The following is a 6492-nucleotide window of genomic DNA, read 5'->3' as shown; positions in this document are numbered from 1 at the left end:
TCGATAATCATTTCATTGGGTCCTTATATATGTTCAACAACCTCGACCGGTAGTTATTGTACCTACTTGATCGATAATAAGATTGGGGTTCACAATGGTTTAAGTGATTTATTGTAGGTCCCACAGCCAGGAGGCAGCTGTGCTCTTGGTGGGACCTCAGTATCTTCTCTTGTGACCTGTCCCCAAAGTTATCCCAAGGGCATGGTCAACCTTCTTCAGCATCTGCCCCCTCCCCAGCTCAGCCCCTGGAGACTCAGATATTTACTCTGCACCTGAGATAACATGTCAACCCCAGAACTAGAGCCCACAGCGATCAGGTGTGCAAAGGGCACCAACTCCGAGCATTCCCCCACCCCCTGTCCATCGCTGCTCTGCCTTATATCAAAAAGCTCCCCAAGGGTTGGTCCCCCAGCAAGCTGCTGTCTAAGCTGAATGCCTGACAAAATTCAGTTACTTCCACGGAGTCACCACTTCCCAACGTGCATTCAAATCCCTTTTATAAATGTGCATTACTCTCCATGTGTATCCAGCAGGAAAGCTTCCAATGAACGCTAACGTGGGCCCATTATCAAACAGAGGGTATTCATAGGGAGACATGCATTATTCAAGCCTAGCTAATAACGGTGAGGCAGGGGAAAAAATGTCCTCCGATTCAACATCCCTAAGAGAACAGGAATGGTCCCAGCACTGTGAGAACAATTCCAGCTCTTCTCCCGGATGCCCCACCGATGCGCAGGGATCAGGAGAGGGGTCTCTAGGACCCAGTGCAGCCCATCTGAGGGCAGGTCTGGAAGATGGCTCAGGGCATCCAGCGAAGGAGGAGGAGGTGAGTCAGAGTCTTCCCAAGCCCCTTGCTCAGGTTCTAGTGTCCACTGGAGGAGGGGGTGAGGAAGGGGGTCAGTGCCCCGTGGATGCCATTCCCAGGGGCAAACACTGCTTGGGTTTTCCTTGTAGCTGCTGAAGGGGGACCGTGAGATGCAGGTGGATATGAGGGGGTGGTAAAGAGGAAGCCCTCTTCCTCTCTTCTCAAGGTTGCATCGAGAAAGAGGCTCCTGCCCCTCCCCCATCTCCAGGCCCCAGAGGGAATCCTTCCAATGTCTATGTCCATCCTGTCTACTCGGTCCTCTCCAAGAAGGACTGTCTAACCTGACTCATCAGTGCTTAATAGTCACTGGATGACATCAGGACGCCTCCCAGCAGGAACTAATTTCGTTCTTCCTCTTTTGCACCCTGCTACTCACCACAGGATGGAGTTTGTTAAGGTGATGAGAAGAACTGGTTGAGAAGGAACCTGAAAAGCTAGAGGGGGCTCCTTAACTTATATGCAAACTTTGGGACCGTTTACCCCTCTGAGCCAGGTCTGAGAGGCTGTGTCACCCACGCTGTTGGTGGGTCCCCACATTAGCTTGGGAAATGCGGGGGCCACAGCTCTGTGGGCAGGGGTTCCTCACACCAATAACACAACCTCTCAAAAAACATATGTTCAGGCCCAGCTGGCCCAGGCTCTGGGGAGGTGGAGCCTACAGCTGGCCTATGCCATCCCCAGAACTGATGAATGGGTCAGAAAGCGACCTGTCTAGGGGGATACCCACTTGGCAATATCCACATCGCCAGGGATCTTAGTGTCCAGAAACCACCCCCATATACCGGGGTCGCAGTACTTTGGCAATCCCAGGGAAGCACTCGCACACTGAATTACAGACAGCTAATTTGTCTTAGGCTGACCAAGTGTGTGGTGGGTGACCATGGAAGATGGAGCACCATGGGAAATCAGCCTTGAAATGAGCTCGTGGAAGAACTAGCTGGACAGACCAGGGCAGACCTGGTGTGAAGGGTCAGAGAACAAGGGCACTTCTCTCTCTAGGTCTCCACAGCGCACTGCTAACAGAACCAAGCAGAAAGCGGGGGCAAAACAGCAAGGACCTGGAGAATTTCTGAGGTGTATTTGCTCTTGTTTGAACATTCATTCACGGAGCGCCCACTAGCGTAGCACCTGTGGTATTACACTGAAGCACTGGTCTCTAAAGAGGATTCTGTAACCACTGGCGCACTGGAGAAAAACTGGAGCCTGGGGCTGGCTCCTTGGTCCTGGCTACACTTGAATGCACACCCCCGGCGCACATATGCACGCCACACATCCATGCACGCATGCACATCCGTGTCTACAACCAGTGCACCCACAAGAACACATTTACGCCCCTGTGTATGTATGGCTACAACCTTTACATACAAATATACTTCACACTTATACATGTGTTTGTACTGTATGTGAACAAAGTCAGGACTCCCAAGAGAAAAGTGCCGGCTGTAACTGGTTGACGGAAATCTTAGTAGGTACACTGATCTCCTCTGAATGATAATGACTACGGGAGACTGCCAGGCTGCTCCATTCATCCTTTATACTCTGGTTAATTACAAGACATTTCCCCACTGTTGTAAAGGTTAGTGGAACACACGGTACACATTTAGCTGGAAGAATCTGGCGATACAAATGCCTCTCTAGTCTGCAGCATCAGTTATTGGGCCGAGCTAGTGGGAGACAGGGACCTGTTAGTGGAGGAGACAGGAGAGGGAGGCCTAACCTGCCTCCATGGCTCTGGGAACCAAGAAGTGCATGGAACCTATGGCTTCTTCTCATCCCAGTGGATTCAGACTTCCCTCCACAACCGTGAGCCCCTGCTCTCAGCCTGATCGCTCGCCTTTCCCCATCACCTGGCTGTCCTGCTGGCTGGACCATCCCTTCATGTCCTCCCACATCCACATCCACACCAAATCCAGTTCATTCAGCCTCAGAAAATTTCTCCAGTGTGTATCCTTCTTTCAATGTTCTAAGCCGTTCCTGACCTAAACTCATCCTTTTTTTTTTTTTTTTTTGGCCTGGTTTTGGTTCACTGATTCACTGCCTCTTGCCTATCTTAAAAAATGTTGCAGACAGTGATCTTTTTTTTTTTTTTTTTTTTTTTGTTTGTTTTTTTTGTGGTATGCCGGCCTCCCTCTGCTGCGGCCTTTCCCGTTGCGGAGGACAGGCTCCGGACGCGCAGGCTCAGCGGCCATGGCTCACGGGCCCAGCCACTCCGCGGCATGTGGGATCCTCCCAGACCGGGGCACGAACCCAGTTCCCCTGCATCGGCAGGCGGACGCGCAACCGCCGCGCCACCAGGGAAGCCCAGACAGTGATCTTTTAAAAATGGCAATCTGATTGCTTCACAAACTTGGGTGTGCGTCCTGCACTCTGCCCTTTCCTTGTCATTGAGGACCTGTCTCGCTGCCTGGTCACCAGCCCTGCAGAAAGGCTTTTATCACTCACTGTCTTTCGCTGGACAAAGCCAGGTTCTGGCGCACTGGCTTCTCATCTCACTGAGATTCATGCCAAAGATATAAAATTCGGTGCAGATGCCTAAGACCTAATGCTTCAAGCTGCAGACCTTCTAGCAGATGGGGAAGCCCTTACTACGGAGAACGGTGGGAAGAACAGTGATTACAGAACAGAGCTGAAGATGCCTCAGAGTAACAAAAGATGAGGTATCTGTTGCCAGGTCACCTGACTTAAAGGATAAATATAAAACTATCGCACCAGACTTGATCGGGATGCGGCCAACACAAATGAAGAGGCTGGAGTGGCACCACCACTGCTACTGCACTGGCACTCTCGACTGCCATGGAAGGCTTCAAGAAGATTAGCAAAGGTGCTAATCCGGTGGAAACCAGGAATGGTGCGAGGCTGCGCGTTGACGCTATAACTGCTGAACTAAGGAAGCAGCCCAAACCTGCGCTAAACCCCGAAGAGACTGCTCAATTTGCCACAATGTCTAAAAATGGAGACAGAAATCAGCACCATCATTTCTGATGAAACCACAAAGATTCAAAGGGTGTGCTTACAATAGAGGACAGGAAAACACTGTATGATGAATTAGGAACTGAAAGCACAAAAGTTGACTAAGATTACATATCTCTCTGCTTGAATAATACATCAAAAGCTCAGAGATGGGGATTCTAGGATACTGATGGTTTCTGGTATCCACTCTTGAAATTGCCAATGCCCAGTGAAAGTCTCTGGTTATAATTGTCGAAATTGCCCTCAGTACACTCAGTTGGAATAGGATGAAAATCGGCTTTTGGGTTATAGGAGCCCAAGCTCCAGGTTTTGGTGTCACAGGATGAACCCAACAAGGCCGATGTTACTGACGGTGTGGTATTTGGAAAAGTGAGTTGGACCCTCAATCTTTAAGAGGTTTTGCTCCACGACCTAGGAAAAACGGGAGAGGTTATTGTGACCAAAGGTGATGCCACATTCCTGCAAGGAAAAGGTGACAATATTGAAATTGAGAAACATAGATAAGAAATCACCGAGCAGTTAGAATGTTACTGTTAGTGACCATGAAAAAGAAAAACTAAACGAACATCTGGCAAAACTTCAGATGGAGTAACTCTGCTGAAGATTGCTAGGACAAGTGACGTGGAAGAGGATGAAAAGAAATAGTCCCAGATGCTCTGAATGCCACAAGAGCTGCTGTTGACAAAAGCGTCACCTGGATGCTTTGCTTCAGTGCGTCCCAGGCTTGGATTCACTGATCCAGCTAAATGAAGAGCAAAAAATTGGTACAGCAATCATTAAAAGAACACTCAAAACTCTGGCAATGACCATGGCTAAGAGTGCAGGTGTTGAAGGATAACGGATAGATGAGGAATTTTTGCAAACTTCCTCTGAAGCTGGTTATGCATCATACTGGGCAATTTTAAAAATACGGTGGCAAAAGGAATCATCAACCCACCTCAGGTGGCAAACAGTGCTCTGCTGGGAGACGCTGCTGCATTTTTTCGGTTAACCACAGCAAAACTCACCGTGCCGCTGGAATCGCTAAAGGAGAGGAGGACCCTGGCATGGTAGATGGGGGGCAGCGTCAGGGGTGGCCCATGTTCTAATTCCTAGGACCGTGCTTTACTATTTTTAAAAATTTTTATTTTATATTGGAATATAGTTGATTAACAATGTTGTGTTAGTCTCAGGTATACAGCACAGTGTTTCAGTTATAACCCTAACCCTAACCCTACTGTATAGCACAGGGAACTCTGCTCAACACTCTGTAATAACTTAAACGGGAAAAGAATTTGAGAAAGTATAGAGACATGCTTTGCTATTAATAATGGGCTGCGCGGCGGTCTTCACGAACAACTTCCCAGAAGTCACCTGGAGGAAACGTCCGGAAGAAGGATGTTTAAGGGAATCACTATGGCCGTCAGTCGCCGGTTTCAGTTGCCTTTGCAACACTCTCCTCTCTCCCTGGAACATCCTTTCTCCTCTTTTCTGCTTGGCTACCTCTTGTTGGAAGGCCTCACTCAGAGGTTACTTCCTCTCTGCCTCTCTGTCTGCGTCTCAGGGAGTAGTCAGTGCCCTCTCCAGGCTTCATTCGGACCGCTGCTGAAGCCCTCATTACACGGGAACAGCAGGACTGATTCTAGCCATTTACCTCATGAGCTCCTGTGTCTGCATCCCGGGACTGACACAGAGCCAGGCACATAGAAGGTTCCCAATAAGGGTTTGACGACTGAGCGGACGAATGACCCACTGTTACAGAATATGGGCTTTGAATTAATTTCTGGCAAAAGGAAGGGGTTACACTTGAAGCCTGGTGAGGTGAGGGGCGTCACATATGTATGCGTTCACGCTCACTTTTCAGTTCAGGCCCACTCTTTTTTTTTTTTTTTTTTTTAAGATTTTTTTTTTTTTTTTTTTTGAGGCGTACCATTTTTTTAAAAAGTTTTTATTGAATTTGTTACAATATTGCTTCTGTTTTACGTTTTGGTTTTTTGGCCGTGAGGCATGTGGGATCTTAGCTCCTTGACCAGGGATCGAACCCACACCCCCTGGAATGGAAGGCGAAGTCTTAACCACTGGACTGCCAGGGAAGTCCAGGCTCCCTCTTGATTGAATTCAGGAGCTTGGCTTTGTAGGTAGCCGGCCCTGGGCTCCTGAGACTTGTGCTGAGGGCCCCAGAGGCCCAAACCTGGAAATGAGGCTGGTAAGGGTCTGGCAGTTCAGAGGGCCAACAAGAATAGGACAGATGAGTCAGAGCTTGGGCCATGGGAGGCCTGAGGTATTTTTGCTCTGGCCCAGGACTGTGGATCAGTCACAAGTAAGAATGCAACATGCTCATGTGAACAACAGAAGCTTCAGCTTGTTACCGTAAAAAGCCTCAAGCGTCTCAGTAAATGCAAATTGTTCTCAAATGGAAACGTTTATTTGGCAGACAATTGACACTCAGCACAGGACTTCTAGAAAGCAGCATATCTTCCAGTCTCCTGGTCACCAGGGTTGATGTGACAAGAGAGGCAGTGAGACGGGACAGCGGGGCCAGGCTGGGATCTGGCTGAAGGGAGGGACGGACACTAGAGGATGATCATCAGGTCAGGGTGGCAGAAGGGAGCACGTGTGAGGAGGAGCCAGAGCAGGTGGCTCGCTCTCACTGCACAAGGGTTTCCCATACAACAAAC

The 6492-nt window shown here is 49.1% G+C and overlaps 1 pseudogene; it reads left to right on the top strand.

Annotated features, from left to right (window-relative positions):
• The first annotated feature begins 794 nt into the window (after nucleotides 1–794).
• On the top strand, nucleotides 795–4923 carry LOC114485381 (60 kDa heat shock protein, mitochondrial-like; annotated as a pseudogene).
• The last annotated feature ends 1569 nt before the right edge of the window (nucleotides 4924–6492 follow it).

This window comes from Physeter macrocephalus, unplaced genomic scaffold (genome assembly GCF_002837175.3).
Source record: "Physeter macrocephalus isolate SW-GA unplaced genomic scaffold, ASM283717v5 random_987, whole genome shotgun sequence".
NCBI lineage: Eukaryota > Metazoa > Chordata > Mammalia > Artiodactyla > Physeteridae > Physeter > Physeter macrocephalus.
The sequence above is the reverse complement of the archived record's forward strand: the minus strand, read 5'-3'. Positions and strand labels throughout refer to the sequence as shown.